Consider the following 10,898-nt stretch of genomic DNA (forward strand, 5'->3'; position numbering starts at 1 on the left):
CTGGCTCAGGCCCTGGAGGTGGTTTTGCTCTGGAGGTTCCTGGTTGCTGTCACTGAGTTTGAAAAGAAACTGCAGAGCACTAACGGGCTCCTTCAGACGAGTCCTCCTGGGAACAGGGCGAGCAGGGTGCCTGCCTGCTTTGTTCGCGATGTGGGGCAGAATAAAAAATAAATAGACGGTACATTTGAAACATCAGCATCCCAGGGATCTAATTACAGAGCATCCCACTCCCTTTCTCCTACCCACTCTGCTGTGGCGTCGTGTTGTAGCCCCAAAGGCTCTCGGGGAGCAGGACACCACAGCAGAGGGGTCTCCCTCATCCAAGCCAGGTCCTTGAGGCTGCACAGGTGGGATAATGGGGGACTCCACTGGAAAACAGCTTTTCCCGTGACATCCTTTCTCTTTTTAAGAGATGTATTTAAAAACAGAAAAAAAAAAAAAATTGCCCTCTACGTGAACCCACAAATTCAGAACTTTCAGTCGGTTTTGGCTAGAGGTCTTTGCTGAGGATGGGAATGTGATCCACTGTGTCAGGTCCTGTCTCTGCAGCTTGAGCGCTTGGCTGGATTATTCCGCATAAGCAACTTGCCCGAAACGTGGTGGCTGTTCCCTGCTCCCATTTTCTGATATCCCCCTCGGTTGGTTTTTCTGTCTGCCACTGTTGTTTAGCCAGCCAGCTCTCAGAAACCTTGTACTGATGCTTTCTGCAGCTTACCCTGGGTCAAAGGCAGCTGCTGGGCTGTGGGTTGCTCTCCTGTGTCTTCTGCTCATGGGAGGTTTCCTTGGGACACCCGGGGTAGGGAAATGGTGCCGAAGCTGAAGGGTGCAGGTGGGAGAGCTGGCAGCACGGCTGTTAGTCTGTGTGCTCCCCTGTTGCTTCATTTTTGGGGCTCTGCACTGCAGGTCATCCCCGCCGGGGTGCCTGTGCCCACGCAGCCCCTGCTGCCGCTTCGTCTGGCTCCGCTCGCCCCAGTGGCTGCTGCAAAGGAGCTGGGACCCCTCGTGAGCAGGGACCTGCTCCCAGTTCAGATGGGGAAGCTGCTGGGTGAGGTCCGGCAGGTGAGAGCCATGCCACGTGGCTCAGCACCCAGCCTGCTAACACCCTCCTGGATACCCCATTTTCAGTACCTCCAAAGGATATTAAAATTAAAACAAACCACCCTGCATGTTTTTCAGCCCCACAATTGTATTTAATTATTAAAAAAAAAAAAAATGGAATTGGTGCAATGCTTCTATCTGTACAGAAACCCTTGAGCCCAAAGTGCTTCGAGCGGCGAATTGCTCTCCCTGACTCTAACCACGTCTGTTGGGCAGAAAGCAGCTCGGGCACGTTCCCCTCGAGGGAAACCTTCCCCGCGTCCCTCCTCCAGCTGCTGTCCTTTTTGGGGCTCCTCCGAGAACACGATCACCCCTTTCCTCCTACGATGCCACGTGGGGACCCACCTTCGCCCCTTCCCAGGTTTGCGAGGTCCCGCTTTCTCTGCAGCCGTCAGGGGTCACAGTAAAACAGGAAACCTTGGGAAAAGCTCCCATGAACGTGTCCCCGGGGCTGAAAGCAGAGGAATCCGAGAGGGCTCGGTCATGCACGGGAGCTGTGCAGAGCAGGGGGGGTTTGGGCAATCTGCTGTGAGTTCCCAAAGATTTTAAATCCTGAGGGGGATTTGGGGAAAAGCAGCAGCTTTGCTTCTGGCTCCTCTGGAAACAGCATCTCCCCCATCCCCGACAGCTGCCCGCGGCAGGGATGCTTTCCCCGGGAAGAGCTATAAAAAGGAGGGATCAGGGTCCCCTCTGAGGCCAGGCAGAGGTGACAGCTTGGATGAAGTGTCCATCATTCCCCCCCAACCTTGGCCAGCCTCTGGGGTAGGGGGCTGAGCATCGCTGGGCTCAGGGAGCTCTGGTTCATCCTGACCATCCCCATCCCTTCCAGCTGGCGGCAAGGTGGGTCGGAAAGGAGCTACTGCCGGCTGTATTCACGTCACCAAGCTTTGGGGTCACTGTCACGGCAGCAGAAGGATGGGGGGGGGCACGCAGGAGGGACGAAGGTGACCCCACCACGACGCCTGGGCAAAGGCAGAGCTGGCAGCAGCGAGGAGAGTCGGTCGCATATGGAAGGGTTACGTGTATCTACCGAGGCGTAAACTTCTGTAATGCTCCGTGGCTGATTCGGACTTATGATGTGGCCAGGGGAGATGCTGTCAACCCCTCGCAGTAAGAACCCCCAAAATCCCCCTCCGCAGCCCCACTCCCCCGCTGCAAGATGCTGGCAAGTGGCGTTTTGAATAGCTACACTCTCGATATTTATTAGTCCTCATAAAACCTCCATTCAAGGGCCCTGGGGAGCAAAGCTGGTGCAGCGCAGACTTCCGAGACGTCGCCTGGGGAAATAACTGCCCGGCGGGGAGGTTTGGGAGCTGGGGGGGAAGGAGGGGGCGGTTACTATCAGGGCAAAAATTCCCTCCAGTCTTTTTTTGGCTTTTATTATTTACTTAGCAGCTTTTGTTTAAACCTTTTTACTGTCTGTATAAAGAGGCTGGGAGCATGGCTCTGCTTTCATGGCTGTCAGCATTCCTGGGCGGATCAGCTCCCAGAGCGGCTGCTCCCGGAGGCATGAAGGCAGTTTGAGTGGGGAGGATTCGGTCTCTCCTTGCCCAAAACCCCACGCATGGAGGGTGGAGGTCCCAGACCTGGTAGCGTTTCTGAAATCCTGCTGTTCCCGAGCCACGTCCCTGCAAGTGATGGGCTAGGGAAGAGCAAGGGGGGTCCGAGATGGGGGAAGGTCCCCCCCCGGGGGCTGCATGCGTCTGGGTCAGGTCCATTGTGCTACAGGTCCTGGGTGATGTTGGGACACTAATAACCCCCTAAAGCTGCCCAGCACCTGACCCTCCTGGCAGGATCCGGCCCCCCAGGACCCACCTTTCTGGGCATTCCACATCCCCCCAGCCCTTATCCTGCATCCTCAGCCTCCCTCCTGCCAGACCCGGTGAAATGCTTCAATGAAGGCTCAGCTTTGGGAGAGAGGAAGGCAGAGGTCCTTGCGATACATTTATTTAACTGGCAGCGACTACAAGACTTAATTGAATTAAATAATTTAAGGATTTCCCCTTCACTGCAGGGGAGGTGAGGAAGAGCCAGTGGCTGGGAGCAGGGGGCTGTGTCCATGTCCCAGCATCGTGCCAGCTCCTTGGGACAAGGGTTTCTGCTCCCCCCCCCATGCTGCAGCACCTTCATGGACCACTCATCCTTCATCCCAGCAGTAAAAAGAGACTTTCCCTTCTGTTCCCTCACCTGCAAAGCAATGACCGGTGCTGGGAGCAGCTGCCTGGTCCCATGGATTTGGCTTTGCAAGGTGAGGGCTCTGCACCCCCAAGCTGCCCCCAGCCCCTCTCATTAGCTCTGCCACTGGCCTGCCCGAGTGCTCAATTAGCAGCAGTTTGAAAACTAAGCTCCATCCCTAATGCAGAGCCCGAGCAGAGGCCGGCAATAAATCCCAGCCAGGACCAGCGCTCCCAGCTCCTGCTCTCGTTTCGGGGCTGAGGGGTTTTGTCTGTGGTTGAGTGTGACCTGCTCCCTCCCTTGGCAGGGGATCTGGGGGAGCTGCCCCCCCCCAAAATGCCTCTGCTGGAGGTTACACAGCAGTGCCCCAAGCTGGGGTCCCCTCCCCACCCGGAGCACCCACCTGGTCCCGGTGCTGTGGGGACCCTTCCTTGGCAGTGATGGGGTTGGGGGGGGCCGTGTGTCACCCCCCTGGTGGGGAAGGTCTCCTCCAGGACACAGCTGGGTCCCCAGCGTGTCTAACGACCTGTGGTGGCCAATGCTGACCTCGGCGGGGACGTGGCGTCCAGCCGGTGTCTCCGGAGAAGCGGATGAATGCAGGCTTTTCCCGGGGGCTGAGCCCCCCCGCTCCCTCCCTGGGACCCACGCAGCCCCCCGAAGGTCTGGCTCCAATAAACTTCAAAGCCTCCTCCATGGGCAGCCATTAGCCGAAGTGTTTTTTCATCTCCGTTTCATGGTCAGACTCATTATTTCTGCTTGCTGCTGCCAAGGCTTCCCCAGATCGCGTGGGGCAGGGATGCCAGGGGGGCTGGGGGCACCCCCCCCATCACCTGGGGCAGCTTCACAGCTCTGCCCACCGCAAAGCAAAGGGGAGGACGGGGCAAGTTGTGGCCTCGCCGTGCACGGCCAGATCGGGGGACAGCAAGGAGTTATCCCGTACATGAGAGCATTGGCAGGAGATGGGAACCGGAGGCGGGGGAGATGCCTTCCCTGGAGCCCCCCGGGTCTACCCAAGCTCAGCAGATTCCCCACAGGGCAGGATCAGGCCATGCCTTTGTCCTCCAGGCTATGGGGGTGTTTCAGTAGCAGCTTTCGGTCGACGTGAAATTTGCCGCAGGGTCTGGGAGCCCAGCTGTGGGGCTGAACCCGGGGGGCTGCCCCAGTGGGACACCCCCCCCCTCCACCCCAGCCAGCCCCCAGTGCCCAGCCCACAAAGAACTGCTTTTCTCAGCATCTTTTCCCCAATGCTCTGTGATCTGTCTGAGTGCAACTGAGTTAAGGATGGATTCATACGGCCCCCGAGCTGCCTCTTTCCCAGTATCCGCGAATTAAACATTATGTGTGTCAGTGGGGAATTTAGGGAATCAATTGGCAGACAATTAAAGTGCATTGAAATTTGGGTGTACGGAGAAATAGGCAGCAAAAAGGTTTAATCTCAAAGAGCTCCTGGTTGTTAACGGTGCCAGGGAATGAAAACGCTGGGAGAGAGCCATGGGGGAAGTAATACCTGGGGAGCGATGGAGATGCATTTGGCAGAGAAAGCCCCCGGCTTTTTAGAAGCTGGAGGAGTTAAAGGGAAGGGCTGGAGGCGACGGGGCGCTCAGCCGGGGGGGGCTGGCTGCCAAACCCCCCCATGGGCTGCCCGGCCAGTCTGCTAAAGCCAGCAGTGGGGCAGGTTGTACTGGTGGGCAAAGAGCAGGGGCTGTGTAATGCCGTGATGCCTGCGACCCCCCCCGCCGATGCCTGCGACCCCCCTCCAGTGCCTGCGACCCCCCCAGTTGGCTCTCGCTGTCAGCACTGGTGATTCCTACCCTGACTCACAGCAAAGGGGCCCTGCGGTTTGTCCCCCCTCCCAGCGCTCTGCCTACGGGACAAAAGGCAGCCTGGGGCTGCCTGACCTCGCCGGCGTTTCGGGGTGGTTTCTTTTCACGGCAGCTTCCACAAAGCGCCGGATTGTTCCCCCCTCCAGCAGCCGCCAGCTCCAGCAACGTTCCTGCCTCCTCCGAGACAGCAGAAAGTTGGGGGGGGGGAGTTTTTTTTTCCAGGGATGGCTCCTGCACCCAACATTGCCCATCCAGCTGCTGGCTCAGCATGGCCTGGCGCTGGGTGCCCAGCACAGTTTGGGCTGGGATGAGGATGCTCTGACTGGTACCGCTTCTCCGGAGGGCTGCGTTCACCTGGTGCACATCTTGGGGGGGCTGCAGAACAGCATCCCCCCACCTCATGCCTCCTGCATGGCTACAGGGGGATGCTGGGGATGAACTGACCTTGGCAGGGACGAGGGGACCGTGCCAAGGATAAGGTCACGGGTGAAGGACGTGAACGTGTTACACACACATGGACACAGCCTGGCTCAAGCGGCAAGAGGGGACTCGGCAACGTTCGCCGGGAGCCGATCGATCCGGCAACTCGGAATAGCCAGGCCAGGCTGGAGAGGCATCCGCCGAGGTCACGCAGACAAGAGCAAGCACCTGGGACTAATTGCACTAAATAAATGAGCAATTAAAGACATTACAGGAAGACTAAAACATCCCAGACCTCTCCCTGACCCTCTCATAGTTCCCCTGGAAACAGCCACCCAGCTGACAGGTCTGGGATGCTCAGCCTGGCTGTTCCCAGCGGGATGGGGGGCATTGCGGCCCCCCCCGAGGGCAGAAGGGGCGCGGGGGCACGGCCATACGGGCAGCTGCTGGCGGCGAGACTGAAGTGCTATTGTCCCAGGGGCGGATGGGCTGCAGCGGGAGAGGGCAGGATTTATCCCGGCACGGGATGCGGCGTGCACCCAGCTCAGCCTGTTTCCCCTGCAGGGATTTTGGCTCAGGGCTCGGGGAGTCCCACGTCGGGGACAGCGATGGGGCAGGTGGGATGCGGAGGTCTCGGCTGGGGACCACTGGGATGCACCAGCTGCATCCCCCAGACCCGACGCCCACCCTGCTCCGAGGCGTGCAAAAAGTACCAGGAGGGTTTTTCCTCCCTGTGGACATCCCAGCAGCAGAGATCCCCACTGAATCCTGGCCATGTCACCCCCAAAACTGTCAATTTTGCTTTTTTTTTTTTTTTTTTTCCCTGCAAATATGCTGGCGACTGTTCCTGCCCTTCCAGCAGACCCAGGCAGCAGCACAGAAATGCTGCAACCCCCCCAGTAAAGCATCTCCCACCAGCCTCACGGGGGTCCCAGGGCTTCCCAGGCCCCCAACCTCTGTCACCCCAGGGTGAACCCCCCCGTTACGGGGCCGTGCCACGGCTTCACCCTCCCGTGCCGTCGTGCCATCGCGGAGCCGGCTCCTTCCAGCGCTTCCTGTAACGCACCAGCTCGGATGAAAATGCTTTCAGAGCCCCTGGGCGGAGGGGAGCGGGGCTGGATGCAGCCTGCCATAAATCAAACGTCAACGGCAGCACGGAGCCATCGATCACCCAGCCTCGCGCGGGTGGGCTCAGCCACCCCCATGGAGCACCCATGGCCAGTGCTGCCTTTGGGTGGGTACAGCAGGTTGGTGTTGGAGAAGCCGTAAGGAGCAAGGGAAATGATGACCGTGCCAGAAAGGGAAGGGGGAAAATGTCAGACAAAGCCCAGAGTGGGCTGGGTGTTATTTTGGTGTCTGTGGGACCCCCCACCCAAAGCTGTGGGGTGAGAAGGTGCTTATTAGAGGATGCTCTTGTGGCTCAGGATACAGGCAGCTGTGGGGGTCCTTGGGTGGGCACAGCTGGGCTCCACTCCATCCTGGAGCTGTTCCCCATTGTGTGATGGGGAATTAATGAGCAGTTAATGAGGAGGAGAGTCCAGCTCCGTTAGCCCTTCTGGCTGCTCTGGAGGGCTCTGAGGTAGGTGGGGGGTGATGGGGATGCTGCAGCAGCACACAAACCTCGTTTGGGGGTTTGTACAGCTCCTAGCACTCCAAAAAAATTTAATTTAAGTCTTAATTTTCTGCAGCACTGCAAAGCTTCATCAGCAGGGGAAAGGAGCAGGGGCTGACAGCACGGCTTCTTGGTGTGCTGGGGCTCAGGCTTCAGGTCAGTGCTGGTGCAGGATGGGGCGCAGCGGGACTCATCCCCTCTAGGCTGGGTTTTACCTGCTGCTCGCCCTCCAGAGCCCCACTCGCTCCCCCCCAACACACTTAACGAGCAGCCAATTTGCTGGGAAGGAAATAAAAAGGTAAGCAATTAAAAAGCTGGTAGCCACAATGAGAGAGGGTCAGCAGTTCATGTGCTAATGCAAGCAGATTTTGTTATGATTCATTAAGTCATTAACTCCCTTTTAATTGGAGCTTCTTTATGGAGATGCCATTTTACCTTTGCAGAGAAAACAGGAGTTAGGAGCAAAGGGAGGATGGGAAAGACCCCCCACTCTGGGGGAGCCCCAGATCCCCCCAGGGTTTTGTTTTGGTGATGGAGACCAAGCAGCCCATTTACTTTGCAAAATTGGTGCAAACCAGAGGAAGGCGATGGGGAAGGGGATGGGGACCAGCTGGAGGATGCAGGGAAGATAAAGCAGCTGTGGGTTTTGGGGGGCCGACGTTTTCCCTGGCCCAGCCCCAGCCTCCTCAGAGCTGCTGGCCGGCAATTACCAGTCATTACAGCCTTCCCCGGAGCGGCGTGGGGCTTAATGCAGCCGGTTTCAGCTGGCTGCTCGCTTCCACCGAGGAGGAAACTTTGTTAAGCGGCGATAACCATCGAGGAGAGCTGAGAAACCCTGGCCCCGGTGCCCGCGGTGCTGCTGGGACCCCGGGCGGCAGAGAGCCGGGATGCTCCGGTTCTGGCTCACCGGGCAATGGGGAGCCCAGCGTGGGCAGCTACAGCTTGCTGCTGCACAGAGCTTGACCCCGGATTATTCCTTGATGGGATCAGGGATAATCCTGGTTTTCTCTAAACACTCCAGGATTTTCCATCCCCAAACCTATGGCTCAGCCCCGCGCCCGCCCTGGGGTCCCAGCCTAGCCCCTCTGCCTGCCCGGGGGGTTTTTGCTTCTCTGGGGTGAGTCAGGTGAAGTTGCCTGAATGAAAGACAGGCTCAATTTTAAAGCAGATTAATTAAACTGCATTATGGGCCTGTGTGGACAGAGTTCAGAATGAAAACAGCCTTAATTCGATTTCTCTGACTTGCAAATCGTGGCAGGGAAGTCAGCTGAAATCACATTAAGGCCGTTTCCACTCTGAACCGTGTCCTCGGAGGGGTTTAATGTAGTTTAACTAATTTAATTTAAACGCTTATTGAGACTAACTGGGTTACGTGCCGGGCGCGGGGTTGGAGCCGCCGGGGCTCAGGCTGGGACCCCCGCATGGGGCTGGGCAGGTGGGAACGGGGCAGCAGCATAAGCCCCGTCCTGCCACGTGCAAATCAAACCCATGCTTTGGGCTGGAAAAACCTCATTTCTGCCAAAAGCCGCTCTCCACTCGGGTGGCTCTGCCGCTGCATCCCTGTGGATCAACGCCTGCCTTCACGGCCCCACGTCCCTGGGGTCACCGGCCGCCGAGCGCTCGGATTCTCCACAGTTTGCAAACTTCATGCCATAAATTTTTCAGGGGCAGCACTGGTTGGGGACGCCCGGTTGTGGAGAGCTGGAGAAGAGGAGGCTTTTTGTTCCCGTGCCGTGGTGGCCGGAGCTGGGCCAGGCTGCCCAGCCCCGGCTGCGCCGCCTGAGGACAATGAGCCGCTTCTTGAAGCCGCCGTTTCTTTGCCCCATGGAGGAATGTCCCCCCGAAATGTGGTGGACGGCAGCAGCCTCGTTAAAAGCATCAAGCGAGGGGTGCAGCTCGCTGCCATCGCCCGACAGCGGGGTCTCAGCCCGGTGCTGTTTCAGGGTGCACCTCCACGGCTGCCTTCGCCTCATTCCCTGGGGCAGAGGATGCTCCTGGCTGCTTCAGGGCTGCTCAGCCCCCTCCCCTCCATCCCGAACCCAGCAAGTCACCGGCCACCGAGGGTTTGTGCTGTGTCCCCCAGCCCCACAAAGCCGGGGATGGTCTCAGCAGGCAGCGGGGAGACACATCGGGTCCCCACACGCCGCCAAGCAGCGTGTCAGTCCGTACCGCCGGCGTCAGCCCTGGCTGAATCACCCGCCAGATATTCCCCGCACAAAGGACCCATTTTCCTCTGGTTTTGCAGTGCGGGTGTCACCGGCTCCAACCCGGCGGCTCCCGGGGCTCCCACCCTAAAACCTGGGCCCTGGACCAAAAATCCCCATTGCCACGAGCCTTCTTCCCTTTTTTGCATGAATGTGAAACACTCGTTTTACATAGTGAGGAAAAGGGAAGAGGGCTGCACAAACCCAGCAGTGAATGCACCCATGACAGCTGCTATGAAATGCAAAGCGCGGGACGATGCCAGGCAGGGAGGTGCAAAGCTCCAGTCCCTGGCTCCATAAATCCCAAGTTTAATGATTGAATTGTGCCCTGCGTGAATCTCACGTCAAAAGGGAATAAATCTCTCGGTGTTTATAGCTGTGGCTTTGTCACCAATTAGGATGTTGTTATTGGATTAGATGCAAGTAGATAGAAGCCTCCCAGGGCAAAGTCATCCTTGGGGGAAAGCCCAGCGGCTGGTGGGGGATGCAGCAGGACAGCGTTGGGCCGTGGGGGGCTGATCCTGTTGGCTGGGCTGGAGGTGGATGCAGATGCTCCCGGGGTTTATCCCTGGAAGGAGGCACATGGCTGAGGACGGGCGTGGGAGCACCCAAAATTCAGCTTTACATTTCCCGCTTACTGCGGTTGGGGGTTGCCAGGATCTGGCCCTCAAATTGGTTTGCGGTGACTTGGTGTTTTGGGAACAATGATTGTAAGGAGGGCCAAGTTCTGCTCAGGGCAGCTTTTAGGGCTTGGCCATGGCTCCCTGGGGCACCCCCGTTTCAGCTGGGCTTCAGGGGGGGTCCCCGGCAGATCCAGCCGCCACCGAACACCTTCACCTCATTCTGGTCCTCGTCGGCATCCGCTTCCCAGTGCTGCTGAGACACAAAAGAGCTTTTGTGGCCTCTGAAGGAGCATTGCCAGACACAGGACGGGGCTTCCACTGCACATCTGTCTGCACAGCTGTGCCGGGGGCCCTGGGGACCCCAGGATGCCACAGGGGACCCGGGAGGGGGTGACCTTCCCAGGCAGGGGCTGCTCCAGCGTGGCTACCCCAGGCTGGACACACGGGGTTGGAGGTGCGTGCAGGTGAGAGGTGGAGATCGAGGACATCAGGTGGGACCTGCCCTCACTTTTAGGGCCCCCATCCATCACCCCACTCGAAGGGCAGCGCAGGCAGCCAGGAGGCTGTGGCACAGGAGCCTCCATTGCCGGGTTGCTGAGCAGCTCCGTGCCTCAGTTTCCCCACATGGAGCAGAGCAGGGGTTGAAGGGGACCCTCTGAGCTCATGGAGGGGACACGATGCTCCCTGATTGCTCCTGGGCTCTGCTGGGCCCCTAAAGGAGGGGGGTTCAGCACCATTTTCATCCTGAGATGCTGTCAGGGAGGACGTGGCCTGGGGGGGGTGGGGGGTAATGCAGTCCCTTGTGCCCAGCGGTGTCACACCAGAGGGAAAACCCACCAGGGAGGGTCCCACGGTGGGGACAGGACAGGGCTGCCTCGGGGGAAGGCGGCTCCTCTGGGGGGGGTCTCCCTGGGCAGAAGGGTTTGGTCCCCCCCCCCCCCCC

The sequence above is a fragment of the Haliaeetus leucocephalus genome, unplaced genomic scaffold (assembly GCF_000737465.1).
Source record: "Haliaeetus leucocephalus isolate CR32 unplaced genomic scaffold, Haliaeetus_leucocephalus-4.0 Scaffold110, whole genome shotgun sequence".
Lineage (NCBI taxonomy): Eukaryota > Metazoa > Chordata > Aves > Accipitriformes > Accipitridae > Haliaeetus > Haliaeetus leucocephalus.